This window comes from Thermobia domestica, chromosome 1, assembly GCF_964235325.1.
Source record: "Thermobia domestica chromosome 1, izTheDome1.hap1.1, whole genome shotgun sequence".
NCBI classification, from domain to species: Eukaryota; Metazoa; Arthropoda; class Insecta; order Zygentoma; family Lepismatidae; genus Thermobia; species Thermobia domestica.
In genome coordinates this window covers 205,695,771-205,712,844 of record NC_137454.1, presented here as the reverse complement: position 1 = coordinate 205,712,844, position 17,074 = coordinate 205,695,771, and the positions used below count along the sequence as shown (strand labels likewise).

The 17,074-nt window shown below is 35.5% G+C and overlaps 1 protein-coding gene across 3 annotated transcripts in view; it reads left to right on the top strand.

Moving 5' to 3' along the window:
- The first annotated feature begins 1,357 nt into the window (after positions 1 to 1,357).
- Positions 1,358 to 17,074, top strand: part of Scm (Polycomb protein Scm) — an 81,783-nt gene continuing 66,066 nt past the window's right edge. For all 3 annotated transcript variants that reach the window (XM_081769015.1, XM_081769007.1, XM_081768999.1), the window contains exon 1: positions 1,358 to 1,562. The gene's annotated coding sequence lies outside the window, so the exon portion shown is untranslated. The remainder of the gene's footprint in view (positions 1,563 to 17,074) is intronic.

The window sequence follows — 17,074 nt, the reverse complement described above, 5'->3', positions numbered from 1 at the left end:
CAAAACCCTACCTTTATAAACTATTATGAGAATCGTCTTTTCGCGTTCTCTCACACGGCTTCGAAGTTATCACACAATTTTCCTTTGCCTTGTAGGGATCAGAACCCTTCTGATTGGCAGTACGTCCTTAAACGACCAATCTCAATCCTTTTTTCTAATGGGCAGACTTACGCCGTAGTTATTGTTCACGCTGTTCAACGGAGAACATAGAGAAGTGCACCTCATTTAAAATACGTTCCAGTCGGACACTATAATTTAAAAGTGACTTTTTGATATTACTATCTGAATTGATCAAGAGATTGTAAAAGAAATATAGTTTTAAGTATTTTTTTTAAATGATGGTTTAAATCATACATAGTGTTGTATAGATTATTCTGATCAGGTTATAGTTAGTTACAAACCTAGTACTAGAAACTAACTTGCGGTACGTTTTCCTAATGGGAATAATGGACTGTCACTCGTATTAATAGAGAAAAACGTCAATGAGTTGTTTTATTAATTATTGACAACCAAATGTGACCAAACACGTTGCTACCAATCATTATTCAATCTCTCAAGTTTGAATAATGTTTCAGAATGCGTGTTATGTTACCGTGGTGTGAGAGATGATGGGAGTATCATATAAAGTTTCTGTTTCTGTGTTGTGCAGTAAAGGTTAGTTCAATATCATTTTCTCTCTCAAACTAATGATATTAGAATATTTAAATTTTTAACTTCAACTTATAAGACATTGGTTATAAGTTGAGCCAACACAATAGCGGAGCAGTTGTGGCGAGGTTATGATGTATGGCTTGATGATTTTGCGGTGTGTGTACGTTCTTTATATTATAACATCCTTGAATATAATACTATTATCAGGAAGAAATGGGATGTTGAAGTGTTGTGTAATTGTACCCATATATTTAATCTGCACTAGAAATTAATTCAAGTTATATTTGTATCCTTTTTCCATTTAAATTTACAAATTTAAAGCGTAAATTATTAAATGTAGTGTGAAGAGGAAGAAATATTTTTTTAATTTCATTCTATGATCTTCATTCCATCCCTTTTTGTGTCAACGCAACGCAAAATATGGGTTTTAGTTCGTCGGCTTTCCAATTACAATTCCTTATTGCATTATGTACGTTACGTTGCTATCCGCTAAGTTTGTGAAAGCCTGCATTTTATGAATGACTCAAATTTTGCTTTTTTGTGTTATTATCCTCTGTATATATTTGTATTTTTTAAAACAAACTCTGCAATGCCAACTATCTCCTACTAAAATGCAAATTTTACTTTGCATAGATCATGTTTCGGAATGAAGCCTATATTATTTATTTTTCTTCTATGAAAGAGGAAGAAGAAGATGGTAATGTTTGGAATGTTATCTGTGATTAATGGAAGCGGCAGAATGGCTGAAGTGGTGAATTGTGTAAATTTAAATATTGCGAAGAAATCTATCGTTGTATTTAGTTTGAAATAGACTGTAGAGGAAGAAATATCGATACTTGTATTCGATATTTTGGGGATTTATTTCTAATAATAATTTTGCTAAAAGCAATGTGAATCCCAATTATGTTGGGGTAAGTGGTTTGTTTATAGACCGGATTTGCTTTTGTATAACCATTATGCTAATCCTTAAGGAATTATTTTGATACGTAGTTTACAATATTTTAAAGGTGTATTTTAGTTGTACTGCCATATTTAACATAGAAATGTATTGTGAATATGTAGTAGGTGGGCCTTGGTAATTTCATATTTCTAAGCTTAGGTTAAGGTTTACAAGCAGCTAGGACTACGCGACTGATTAATTAAAAAGGGGAAGATACAGAAGAGATAATGTGTCTTTATTTGCGTTCTAATGTGAATGAGTTTTTTTGCTTCTGTGTGATCATTTCAAGTAAGATGATGACATATGGTGAATGAGACCAAATATTCTCTCTTGAAGAAAAACGTAATAAATCGGTAAAGTGGTAGTATTAAAGGGACGTTCCAAATTAAAAGTCTTACGCAACTCATTTCATATCTATGTGTTTCCTTATTCTATAAAAGTTGTGCGTTTAAACTAATCCCACGTGAAACATTTAAAACTGTGACACAAGATAACGTCACACCATATTCACATTTTCTCGTTCGAAAAATGATCAAGAGCAGAACAGGTAAGCTCTCACAACCGTTATCGAAATATCAAATCACTGAATCGAAGAATCGAAAAAAAATGAATGAAATGGCCAAAGTAAAGACTTACCCACAATGAGAAATAAGGCTTAAGTTTCAAAGTTGGTCGTCGGATTCTAGCTAAAATTTTGAAAATTTACCGGGAAGAATTGGATAATTTGTTTGTGTGCTTGATAATATGTAAGGAAAGCAAAATTGTGTATTATATATATATAAGCTCTTATAAACATGGAACTATCTGACATGCGAGAAAACTACGTCTCACAAGGTTATCGCATAGTTGCAGCAGGGTTTGAAAAAACCCGGGTTTTTTGAAAAAGCCCAACCCACCTGGGCCCATGTGGGTTTTTTCGGGTTTAATTGGGTTCTTTCGAAATATTTCAATGTCTTTGGGTTAAAAGTGCTAAAATGTGATTTATATTTTAAGATTATCATTGTCACAACTTTCAATAATTTTCTGTTCACTACTGGTTTGAAAAAATGGCCGCCATTTTGAAATTTTACGTTCGATCGCCGCCAAAATATATACAGCTAATTTAGTGTGTCTCGTGCTTCTACTCTGAAAATTTCAACTTAAAAGACCGCCGAAAATTGCGCTTTGTAGTGTAGATAACCGCTATTTTGAAAAAATGGCCGCCATTTTGAAATTTTACGTTGGTATGTTGCTAAAATTGGTACAGAAAATTTTATATGTTTCGTGCTTGTATCCTGAAAATTTAAACTTAAAAGACGAACGAACAAATGTAGATCGAATCATCCCCAGGAACGTCAGTGACGTTCACCAAATATATTAATTTAAAACAAATATATAACTCATGTTTTGTAAAATAAATAGTTTTATTGTTGAAGTTAACTTCCGATATTTTGTGCGTTCAATTACGGGAATTTCCCGAGCACTTGCTGTAAGTCGGTTCTTTCCAGAAAATTAATTTAAAAGAATTAATAAATATATAATTCATATTTTATAAAGTAAATGTTTCAAAATGTCTTAAATGAAATTAAATATTTTCCGGCATACAGTAAATAATTTTATTGTTGAAGTATTCAGTTCCGATGCTTTATGCGTTCAATTGCGGGAATTTCCCAAGCACTTCTTTCATGACTTTTTTTTTTCTCGAAAAATGCAGCTTTCTTCACTGTACATCGAAACTTCCACTAGTACTTAAGTTTAAATTCAGCACTTGAAATAATAAGTGTTACGTGGTTTTCGGAACTCTGAGCATCACGCTTCTTAAATTTGACAAGAATTTTTACACTATTGGTGCTATTGATTCTACAGAATGCTTATTTAAAGTGTAGCAACAAATAACTGGAATAAACTGTTGTTGTTGGAAAACCAAATTTCACTGAAGAATACTTGTGTTATCATCAAAGGTAATAAAAATAATACTAATAGTTTTACTAATGTAATACATATTTATTGATAGTACCGGCACTCATGGCCTTAAACCCATCAAACGTATAAAGGATAACGTCCCTCGGCGTCGCCGAGTCGGCGAGCACACTATTCACGGAATGTATTTTTTAAAATTTAAAATTACATATTCTATTTCAAATAGGCTATAAGCATAATCCATACAATGATTGGTTCTATAATTATCTCAAGCTAAGGTAAGGTTTCTTTTATCCATTCAGTGCATTCAGAACTTTATGAAGGTCTTATGTTGAATGTTGTTGTATACCTTAACGTGAAAGCATCTAATTCGCCCAAGGAAAGTCCAAACTCTGATAAAAATCACTTTCAATGTGATCACCTTAATTGCACCAATAAATACTAACAAAAAGCTCAACAATCCAGATAGGTTTTAAAGTTTTTTTTCAGGTGGGTCCAATCCGTGGGTTTTTTCGGGCTGGCCCCACTTGGGCAAACCCTGGGTTGCAGGTATACAGAAACGCTCCATTTGGTGTCGTTACGCAGACACTAGAAATTACACTCTCTTAATTTTAACAAAATGGGTCCATATATTCCTAACCCTACCCTACCCTACTTATCTATTATACGTTTTTAAAGCGGTTTTTAAAAATCATCATATTGATGATTTTTAAATTTTCCTACCTGTTACTATGCTTTCTATCAAAAACTTAGGAATAAATGCCAAAAATACCTGAGAAGCTAGTGCTGTACGGAGAAAACATAGGAACACAAGATAAGATAATACGTGTAGTAAATTAAGAAACCGTATCCAGCGTAAGCAAATACGTAGTAAGTAAACTTACCTTAATGTTGCTCCGTGACTAGAAAGTGTTATTCGCCGTCTCATGTCTGAAGTTCCTACACTCATCGGTGGATCAAAAAGCAGTTCCCTTCTGGAATGAGCAGTTATTCAATTTGGGACGAATTTTACACAGAAGATGCTCAATTCATAGCCTAACCTAAATATACATCATCGTCTACATGAGATCTTGATAACCGATGAATCAGGTATCATGTAGAATATTCTTAGTTTAACGTCCCACTATTATGCACCAGGCTAAGGGGGTGGTGATATTGATAATGAAACAGCGGAATGAAGAAAATGGGAGAACGCTGAGAAAACTCCTCATACGATATTTGTTTACTAAATTCATTTGGCGCGAGCTAGGTCGAACCAGGGATCCCACGCACTAGTCGAATTTGTTTAATGTTGAAACTTCGGCATCCACATTTATTTCCACACCTAGTTGTACATTTTCGCTGCAGAAGCTTCATGAGAGAGCTTGATGCCGGATTTGTGTCTGTATAATACAGAACAAAGGTACCAGCATTAGTCAAGCGGCAACCCCAATCTGTAGGGTTCAGTTTGTCCATTCCAGCCCATACCTGCACTTGATAATATACTTGAAGACCGTGATAAATGGATGATGCTGACGTCGATGGAACTTTTTAGGCTAGAACAAATGTATTAACTTCCGCAGTCTCCTAACAAAATATTTTCTTACGTGGATTACCTGACGTTTCGCCTTTAGTTCCACCATGGATACCTACAAGTGCTCGTTGGCCAGCAACTATTACGTCTTTCTTTTCATTGCCAGATTTTGTGAAAACCTCAGCATCTTCTGAAATTTGCGCTGTTTGAAAATTTCTTGGATTTCTTTACATGAAGTTCTTAGCTGATTCTAAATAAGCGAAAGGTAGTGTCACATCCTAGAATCGCGTGTGATAAAAGAACGTATTTACAGAGTTCGACATCGAATTTTTTTTTTCAGAGCTTTGATATTCCATATTTTTGTTTCCTTAAGTGGACTACTTTTATGCTACTGATTTGAAGATAATAGCAAAATTGTTCATCTTTACGTGGAAGCATTGCAAGACTAACAAATTGGTGTCATTACCAATAACTGCTGTTCTCATTATACTAGATTACTCGATAGCTGATTTACTATCAAAACATCTGCGTCCTCTTGAGTATGAACAGTTAAATAGCTATTATGGTTAACCGAAATTTATTAGAAAGGTAATTAATAAAACGCTGCTTATTCTTTACATTAATCAGAAATTTTTCTTTTTTCATTATATTGATTATGTTTCCATCAAATTTAACAGTTTGTGGAATCATTCACTTTGATCGCCTAAAATGTGCTTTATCTTCGGTTGACGATCCAATGTAGTAACCATCGAATACTATTTTCGCTTTCTCATATCTTTTGGCTGCGTACTTTATGTGACTACCACGTATGTGATCAAATGTAGCATTGTGTTCCCATGGTATACGTTGTAATAAAGCACCACCGTGAATCACATCCACAATGTGTTCTATTACCTCAAAAAATCCAAGTTTCCATGCTAACAATGATTTATTCAGTTGTAACATAAATTCATAATTGTGAAAGACTGCTAAAAGATAACTACATTGTTGGTGCTTTGCACCCAGATATTGCTTGAATAGTATTCAAATCAATATTTTTGGCAAAGTGAACATGACATTTGGTGATGCTATCATTCCTGTAGCAATATTTCGTAATTTGTCAACAGAAAAAGGGTTTTATCTTCGAGAAAAGACAATAGTTTCCCTAAACTTCTAACACGAACTGTCCTTTTACGCTACTCATGTTTTAAATCAAACTATACTGAAATTCTGTTCTTTCAGCATATTCCATAATTTTCATACAATTAATACTTCTTCAATTATTTATTTCCGATTACATTTGGTAAAAATGTTGTATTTGGACACCGTTTTGAAAAAATGGTGGATTTCTACCAACTATATTTTGGTATACTTTGGATATGTTAATTATATTTTCCATAGAAAATTCCGTTGATTTCATCTTCATACTAATTATTTCTAAATGTAGCCAACTGTTTTACTATTTTCTGGCACCAACAATACTACGATTCCTTAGCACTTCTTCCATTAGTTACTTCCGGATACATTTGATAACTGAAAGGTAATTTCAAGAGCAACAATAATCATAAGAAGTATAACTTAGCCAGATGTGAAAGAGTCGCACTCGGACGCCATTTTGAAAGAATGGCAGTTTTCCACCAACCGTATTTTGGTGTTATTGGTTCGGCCAAACCGTCCACAGGCGGCTTCAAAGGAAGCGGAACACTGTTAAAGAAAATCAAGGTTTCTTTGTTATATGAGAGGGATATTTCAGCAAATCCTTCCACTTAAAGGTAGTCTTCCAGTTGACCATTTTTTTTTTTTTTAAACAAAAAAAGGCGATATTGCATTTTTCACTCTCTTGCTTACTGATTCTTCAATGTGATTTAGGCAAAAAAGACAATCGTGTGTGACTCTTGATTAGCGAGTTCTGTTATAATTAGTTTTTTCGTTACTTGTGTTTTCATTGTTTTAATTTTACGTTGTTTTTGTTACTTTTGTTCTCTTTTTCCTCGTTATTTTGTTGATGGTTGAAATTGCTCCAGAAAACACGTGGAAACCTTGGAATACAAATGAAATAATTTCTCGGCGGAGAGTCAAAGAAAAGAACAACACAAACTTGAAATAAACAGAGTCAAGCATTTGCATGCAGTGTACATAATGATGTTTTAAAAAAATGGGAAAAGACCACTTTCAGAAACAATTAAAATTCTGAAATTAGATTTAAATACGGTGCGAAAAATTATACAGAGAGGTCCAGTCACGCCAAAAAAGAAGGGGAAGAGAAGTGAAGTTTTAAGTGATTCGTGTGATTTTATTAGGAGAGAGTGATTTATCTATTTTGTAGCAAGGGACAATTGTCAACTTTGGGTGAAGTGTTGAAACATTTGAAAGCAGTAGCTTTCCGAATAAGGAAACAGCGCTCCGAGAGCTTCTCGGAGAACTTAGATTCCGGTTTCGCCACCTTAAAAACAGCAATCTGATGGAATCGGCTAGAATTGTTGCTTGGCGGTACCGGTACGTACACAAACTATATGAACTTTGGTCAGGAATCTATGGTATTGTTTTCCTGGATGAGGCCTGATATGATACCCATGGTGTCCTACCTAAGGGCTGGGGTGACGACATCTGTAATTGAATTTTGGAGTTTCTGTTAGCGCGAGGAAAATGAATCATGGTGCTCCATGCGGGAACTTATGAGGGGTGGGTCCCAAATTACCTTTATCTATCTGCTAAAAACATTGGTGACTGCAAAGCCGATAGCCATGACAAAATGACAACACAGGTCTTCGAAAATTGTTTATTAAAAAATCTAAATAAGAAGTGTGCCATTGCTATGTTCAACTCAATGGAATATGTTCAGCCAAGCAATTATTCGCGTCTACTGGTGAAAACTCCGTCAATGAAGAGCAAATTACAGATCATTTTCGTCATAAAATAACACAAAATGCCGGTACCAAACCCTCTTTCCCATAAAGCTGTACTGTGAGAAGCAATAAAATCCAGGGTTGGCTGGTTTGAACCAAAAAACGAAAAATGTTCGTAAAAATGTAAGTGTTGTAAAATCTTGATGAACACACATTTGTGGGTTATCACGTTTCACTCCCGTATGTTATTCGTATTATATTCAGATCTAAATGCCCCATTCATTACTCAAAGAGATATACTACAAAAGCAACTTCTGTTTTTTTTTAGAAGTTCATGGATGTTTCTTTTGTGATTTTTTTTTTTTTATAGTTTGCTATTGTTGTTATGCAATTGCAATCAAAGAAAAATTCTAAATATTGTTTCGTTTTAATAATGTTTACTATTGATAATATCGTAATGCTCCACCTTCGGTGATGTCATTACATACCTTAGATGCTCATTGGTTGTTAATATTTATTGTTATTATTTTTGTTTTGAAGTTGAATTACGTAGCCTGAACGTATTTTACAAAATCGCTGCTTGCCGACATATTCTAGATCTGCACGCAACGAAACATTCGATTAATTGGCAACAACGACCTTATTTTCTGCGCCTGAAAGCAAAATTCTTAGGAAGAAAAAGAAAAAATACATAATTCAACTTATAACACATAATGTATTGAAGTGTAAGTTCTAAATATGAGAGGAGGGGAACAAGATGGCGACGGACATCTTTACACCTGGAGTGTCATGCTCTTACAAGTGCAATTGTGAATTTGTTCATTGTAAATTTTGACAAAATTTAATTTCTTTACAATTTTTATATATTATTATATCTTTTTTATATGTCCTGAGCCTCTAACCCCCAAGTAATTTTACAAATAGTGTAAAAACAAATTTACTTAGAACAAGCGAATTCGTCCATGATGGAACGCGCCTTTTTTTTTCCAAATCTACGTTTTCAAAAACAAAACAAATTTAGTGAAGCAGTCCACTGGGCTGTAAGGCAGGAACTTTCTCTATAAATTTCCCGAAAGGGAGAGAACTAGAACTAGAACTAAATATAAGAGTTATTAATATGGAGTGTTAATCCAATAAACCCACTCTGGGTTCCTTCCGATTTTAAGATTATGTTTTGATTTTGATTTCATCCACGTCAAAATTATAAGTGAATATGATTAATTATCTGTATGTATGCTGTTTAGTGTTTGTCCATAGAAAATCAACATGGCTGTGGCTCCTGGTTATTGGTCACAAATAGGTAGTAGAAAGTTATTGAAAGTTTTGGATGCACATTAATGTCCAGATTTACTTATATCAGCTATTATGGAATTTGTATGTATTACATTGAAGTTTATAGAAATGAACACTTGTACATATTAATTTGAAATCAGGGTTGAGATTGAATCCCCATTTGTTGATGCTACGGTTGAGGTATGGTTTCATCGATAAACATAGTAAAGAATAATTATAATAAAATATAAATATAATTTAAAATACGAATAATAATAATAATAATAAGAAGAAGAAGAAGAAAGATTAATGTCGAAATGTAAATAATGCTACGAGAATGAAATAGAAGATGAAACGAAATATTAAGTAATAAAGTTACAATAAGACTATTAATGAAATAAAGAAATAGGCAGCTGTATACTCACCGAAACATCCAACATAATTATTTATAGCTGGTTATAATATCCAAGTACCGTACTAGTATGCATTCTTATAGACTAAATATAAATGCATTATGTTGAATTCAAATGTTAGCAAATATAAATATGGATAAAGAATACATCAACCCACTGCTATCTAGTTCATTATATCTAATAACTAAAACTGATGATTAATAACAAATTTAATTAATTTGAAAAATAAATATTAAAATTAGTAATCTGAAGACCTGGAATCATCATCTCTGAAATGTCGAACTCGAAAACGAGAGAAAATAATATAAAATCTTACCGGTATTTGGTTATGTACAGATAATTTATTTATATATGTCATAGTGCATTATTTACTCAACTGTTTTTCAGTTTTGGATCTAATAATATTTTAAATGCCAATTAATACCTTGTCTACTTTTATTATTATCGTAATTAGTTTAACTACCGTCCTCCACAAATATCGATTCCATAAGTAGAATGTTTTCCCACTCCGAATCTGGAAAGCGTTATCTGTTTGTGCTAATGTTTCTAGAGCTGCTCTCCAGGTGGCGACCCATATATAGTACTGCGTAGAAGGAGAATAAGATATAATAAAGGCTGTCTCAAAATACATAGAAATGCCGTACTTTTTTTTTTTTTTTTTTTTTTTTTTTTTTTTTTTTTTTTGTTTAGGGAGGGGTTCATACAAAGCCCACGAGAGGCATTTATTGAAATCAGAAGTGTCTTTGGTATCTATTTATGTATAAATGGGTCAGAGCCAAAGTGGACTCAATTCATATCTTTATTCACTTTTCTTACTGATACGCAAATTAAGTCGTTGTATTTCTTTAACTTGGACTGATAAAAGTCGTAGTGAACTAAATTGGATTAAATTAGTTTTTCTGTACTCTGCAGTACTTTGAAATTGTCCGTATCTAATTCTGTATAATGATTTTATTTGTGTAACTGTTTGTCTTTTTGTCCTTCTGAATGAGTCTTGGCAATTATATTAACAAGTATGTAAAGAACAATACAACGTATTTTTATCAGGAAACCTTCGTGAGTGAGTCGGCAGACGTATCGCATTTGTGGTTAATTAGTCCCGGTTTCGAGTCCAAATGTAGAACATTTTCTCTCGGATATAAGTTAGAAGCGGTTTGGATTCCGCTTTAAGCTTATGATCCCTTCCAGTATAACCCGATTGTTGCATAATAACACCAAGGTAAAACAAAATTATTTCTGTCCATATGCGATATAAATACAAAGAGCAAATTATTTAAACAACAACAAAAACGGTTTTTTTCGTTTTTTCAATAAAAACCATTGTTTTTACCAACCCTGATAAAATCGGAAATTATATATATATATATACGTGATTGATGAACTTGCAGCCTCATATGGATATGAAGTTTTACACCTCCCTCTCTGTCACTGTGCGTTGAACCCCATTGAACTCGTTTGGGCTCGCCTGAAAGCTTTTGTGAGAAAGAACAATATGTTCCCTACGTTGAGTGCTACTGTGTGTTAATTATTGTGGAAAGGAACAAAAAATGTTAACTCTCAGCTTTGGTCTTCGTACGTCAACCATACAATGAAAATCGAAGAAAAATACACGAACTATGATAGAGCCAGCAGTCAGGAGAGATATGTAATTCATGTAAGGGACAGTGATGACGATGAGTAAAGTTACGTTAATTTATTTCTATGCATATTACTAGAAGTTTTAATTAAATCTAGTGCAATATCCTGTAAAAATATTTAGTTATTATATTTTCTAGACGTTTCAATTTGTATATGAAGTCATGAAAAAGGAAATCAGTCATTAGTTTCATATGTGCTCTTCAATATAGCATATTGTTAATATCAGAACTCCTGTAACGATAACGTTAGCACGAACCAAACATATTAAGTTGTTCGCCCCCTCAACTTCTTCAACCTCCAAAGTCCGTCCTTGATCCGCCCTTGTCCATACTACTATATTGGATTGCTTTAATGCTTGTTATTATTATTATTATTATTATTATTATTATTATTATTATTATTATTATTGATATATATTGACCAGCGTGGATTGATTTAAATCAAATTCCGAAATAAATTAATTTAAAATGAAAATAAGTAAAATCTCGTTTCTGTTTTGTTACTTCGATTATGGAAGAATACAATGAGACTCAAATGTATGTACAGCACAGCATGAAAACGAGTGTCATGCAGAGGATGATTAGGGAAAATCCCGTTTTGAACGGGTAACAAGGTAATCCTGTATTCTTCTCTTCGTAACATGGGTTTATATTGTAAATTGTTAACTATTTCAACGGAGAAATCACCAGCGACATTTAAGGCGAAAATTCTTTTGTGTGCGCGTCTGTTTGTTCCCAGATAATAGGGGCGTATTTAGAGGGGTTCGATATTCTCTCCGAAATTCTTAAAAATTTTTTTTAGATTTTATAACTAGGCGAAATTTATGTATTTTGTGCCGCAATATATGTATTTTGTTCCGATTTTTTAAAGATATGCCGCTGCCAATTATCAGTAACTTTTGTGAAAGAAAGTGTCATGTTGATAAACGTTACTGTACTTTCTCCTTAATGCTTAAGAAACAATTTTTAAGATTGAAATAGGTTAACGAATGGATATTAATTCAAAATTCAACCGCAATATATTCACTTGAATGACATAATTAACATTTAATACTAATTCCTAATGTTTTTTTTTTTTTCAGTTCGCGACTTGTATTATACGAGAAGAAAGATTTAATTTAAATAAAAAAATCAACAAAAATGATTTTTAAAAAATCATGATATTTTCCACCCTGATATTAACATAACGTATCGATTGTTAATATGTGTAACGATGTCAACAACGCATCACCTTGAAACCACACACGTGCCATTTATTCCTTGTTTGGGAGTGTTATTTATGAAGCTTTACAAACGACATTATTTATAAGTCAAACAACATATTCAGGCGCCTAATAACTCTGAATGGTTGAATTTGTTTTCTTTTAGCCATTGTTAGGTGCGTGTGATCGCTAAGCTTAAAGTGATAGACCCATATATTTTTACTATGCCAATAGATACAGATTTTAAGTTGAAGGCATTTACTAACAAACAAATGTCACTTTTTAGTTCGTAATTTCTATTGAAACGATACTTGAACTTAGTAATATTGGTAGAGATATAATTAGCTAACCATTTACAAAATAACCAAAATGTTTTTGACCACCCATTACTTACGCGCTTACAGAGATTGATTGATTTTTGAGTTTTACGTCCTGTTCAGCAGCGAGGCTATTGAGATGTGGACCTACTGATTAACGTGGAATCCGAACCACATGAGCTCCCGCCGGGAATCGAACCCGGTTCTCCCGCGCCAAAGGCGCGCATGCTAGCCGCTTAGCCACGAATGAGCTCCGCGCTTACAGAGAAGAAACGAAATGACGCATGTGCCTTCCAAATGAACGGGAGTTAGTCTGACCATCGATCTTCAGTAATAGAGGCACGTTGCGCACATACAGCAGTCATAGCTCGTCCGGTGCCGAAGAGAAATGGAGGTATCGAAGCAGTTTGTTCGCATATGTTTGTTGTATGGCCTTAAAAGTGAACCTGTCAGCTGCCGCATCAAGTCGCTGCATATGCCAGGCATTTGGGGAGAATGCCGTGAAGGAACACATCGCCAGGCATTGCTACCAGAAATTCCGTTCGGAAGATGTGAGCCTTTCGGATGAACCTTGCAGTGGACAACCACGTGTGGTGGATGACGAGGCTCTGAAAGCAGACATCGAGGAGAACAGTGATCTAACGTGTGAAAAACTTGCAGAAAGCATCTACAGGGGTGGACAAAAAAATTAAAAACACTTCATAAAGGACACGTAAGTTTGGCCCTCCTCTGTGCGACCCACGTGTTGCGGTTGCCGATCGTTTTTTGTTTTCAATGTGTCATGTGGACCTTCCTCTTCCGTCAGCAGTAACCAGTTCATCTTTGAGTGTCGTGGTGTGAAAGTGGTGCGGTAAAATGGGCGACCTCACAGACTTCCAAAGAGGCATAATCGTTGGTTCCCCGTCTGGTTGGAGCTTCAGTGGCAACAGTATCGAACATTGTGGGGGTATCGAAAGGCACTGTGTCCAATGTCACGGGGGTATGCACAATTCATGGGCAAACGACATCTGCAAAGCACAACAGTGGTCGAAAGACATTCTTGTCAGATAGGGACCGGAGGGCATTAAAATGGATTGTCGCAGCTAAGAAGAAGACCACTGCAATGAAAATTACGTCTGAACTCAATTCCGGCCTACAGAACCCGATTCCATCGAAAACAGTGCGACGGGAACTTCATAAAATGAAAATTCATGGTAGGGGCGCTATCGCCAAACCCCTGGTCACAGCAGTAAATGCGAAGAGGCGTATCCAGTGGTGCAAGAACCACAAGGCGTGGACTCATGAGAAGTGGAAACACGTAATGTGGTCCGATGAATCGATCTTTACCTTGTTTCCAACAACCAGTCGTGTTTACGTATGGAGAACACCGTCGCACCCCTATGATACAGACTGTCTGCTCCCAATTGTAAAGCATGGGGGTGGTTCTGTTACAGTATGGGCAGTGATATCTTGGTTTTCTGCAGGTCCCATCATAGCCCTGCATGGAATGATGAATGCTAAGGCGTATGAGGCCATTTTGGGGGACCAGGTTCTATCCATGGCCCAAATATTGTTCCTTGATGGTGATGGCATCTATCAAGATGATTTGGCACCCTGTCACGCTGCAAAAACTGTGAAATCATAGTTTGAGGAGCATGACCAGGAGCTATCACACCTCCCCTAGGTTCCATAATCACCAGATCTGAACATCATTTAGCCATTGTGATCTGAGTTAGAAAGACGTGTTCGGTCTCATTACCCTCCACCAGCATCCCTTAACCCTTTCACTGTGGAAGGCGACGGAAAAAAATTTCCCTAACCTGCGAATGTCGATTCTAGTCGACGTGTTCAAATTTGTCTGTATCTTGGTTTTGTCGATTGTAGTCGCCAAAGGTTTTCTGTGTGATTTTTATTGGTTATCGAAAACAATAGAACACACAAAAAGAATGAACGGTACAACTTTGGCGACTACTCTCGACAAAGCCAAGATACGGACAAACAAATTTTAACACGTCGACTATAGTCGACATTCGCATGTTAAGGAAAGTTTGTTTCTGTCGACAAAAGTTGACTTCCTCTGTGAAAGGGTTAAAGAACTGGAGCATGTTTTGGAGGAACAATGGTACAAAATTCCACACACCACGATTCAGGAGCTGTATACGTCCATTCCACGTCGGATCCAATCTGTTTAGGAGGCAAAAGGAGACCCCACACCATACTAGGTATGATTTTCACACTTTTGCAAACGTTTTGGATTTTTTTTTTTTTTTTTTTTTGTCCAACCCCTGTATATTTCCGCTGAAACAGTCGGCTTGCACTTACATGGGATAGGGAGCTCATACGAGTTAAAGCAAATGGGTACCCCACATATTGTCGGCATCATGCAAGTAATAACGAGTGACAGCCTGTTTATCTTCGCTCACTCGCTACCTAAACACACTCATCTTTGATCGCTTGTTCACTAATGACGAAAAGTGAGTCCTCTATGACACTTCCAAGCGTATCAGACATTGGTTATTGCCACGTGACCCTGTTCCTCACACCTTAAGACCATCTCTGCACCCACGAAAGGTTATGCTCTCTGTATGGTGGAACTGTCGGCAAATGGTGCATTACGAGCCCCTTCCACCTGGTCAGACTATCACTGCTGACGTCTGCTCTCAGCAGTTCCAAAGGGTACACCGTGCATTGCGGCAGAAGAAATCGCAAGAGTGTGCTGTTCCTGCACGACAGTGCCAAGTTACATGTGGCAAAGAGAACCTGGGAGACCCTTTAGCAACTTGGCTGGGAAACACTGCTGTACACCTTATTCACCGGACCTTGCGCCAACAGATTGCCACCTGTTTTATTCTCTCGACAACCACCTCCGTAGGAGATTTTTCGCCAATGAGGGGGACCTGCGGAATGCACTCACTTACTTACTTGCGTCCACAGCCCCAAGTTTTATCACCAGGGTAATGTGTAGCTGCAGTAACGTTGGGAAGAGGTGTTAGATGCTGATGGAGATTACTTCAAAACCTAAAGGTGCCGTCCACTGTATTGCTCTTTGTTTATTACTCTCTAGAACGGCAAGAACTTTTTTGGTTACTTTGTAGTTATTTCCCAGATATTAGTACGTGATTAACTTGAATGCTTCAGGCACTTATTTGGTTACCTGTTAATGTCAACTTACATAGGAATGACGAAAAGGAATGTATCAAGATCAACATAATGTTCATATAAAATTAAAAAACATATAAATGATTCCAAGGACCAAAATCTTGCCGTCTCGTGATTATGAAAACGTTTTCTTCTTCCAAGCCTATTATCAATGATGTACAATTAACTCGCAAATTGAAAGATCAAATTTTGAATCTTATTTTATCAGAACTAAAGTACCAGAGCTAAATGTTGTTCAAGGTTCACTGGACAGAAGCTGGAGTCATACAATCAATCTTTTAAACTCTACTAAAACAAACTAATTATCAATAGGCTAGATGAGTGCAAAAGTTTGGATAATATGTAGGTTGGAGCAACACATTCGTAAAATTTCATTCCTACGAGAACAGAGCAACATGTAATATATAGATATATATATACGCGACGCACAAGAAGTATTTCAACTTAGTGGTTGACAACCGTATGTCACATTGCGAAGCGAGTTGACAAGTCACTAACAGGCTGGATGAACGCAAAGGATCGTATTTTGGTTGAAGCAGTGTATTTGCATTGTTATTCACTAGGAACATCCCACCATAGTGATTGACAATGACCTGGAAATGGATTTACATTAAAACATTCATTAATCTCTACTAAATACTATGAGAAATAGGCAGATTTTATACGTGTATATAGAAGTATCATACTTGGAGTTTTTCTTTATCGCAAAGATCGAACGCTCAAGTATATGAGTGCAGGGTTTATAATGTGAAAGGAGTTTGATTGCACGCTGTTTGTTACCAAATAAGATTGTCATATTTATAATTAATAGTTTTGACTAAATTAGTGCGTGAATCTATAAATACTTCATTAATTACACTGTTCAACAATGAAAATGTAAATTGAACAAAATCAGCTACTTCTTATTGATTTTGTGGTGCTGATCACGAATTTGAAAGTTATTTTCGAATATTAGCTCTACTTTTCGTTTTAACGCTTTAAAAATAAATATATTCGCTTCGTTTGGGGTAAAATGTTACACTGATCCGGCAACACTGGAGAAACTATATGAACGCTTGGTTTCATTGTGTTCCTTATCTCAGTAGTGTTCTGCTATTGTTAGAAAACACAGGTTTAGTGCAGATATCAGCGTTTTGGGTGTGACGTTTGTGTAGTGCAGGACATAAAAATACAACTACAAGTACGCAAAATACTGGTATTTCGAATGTATATTTTTAAATAGTTGTCGGAACTGTTTCAAGTGACATTTTGAGGATTTCAATAAACA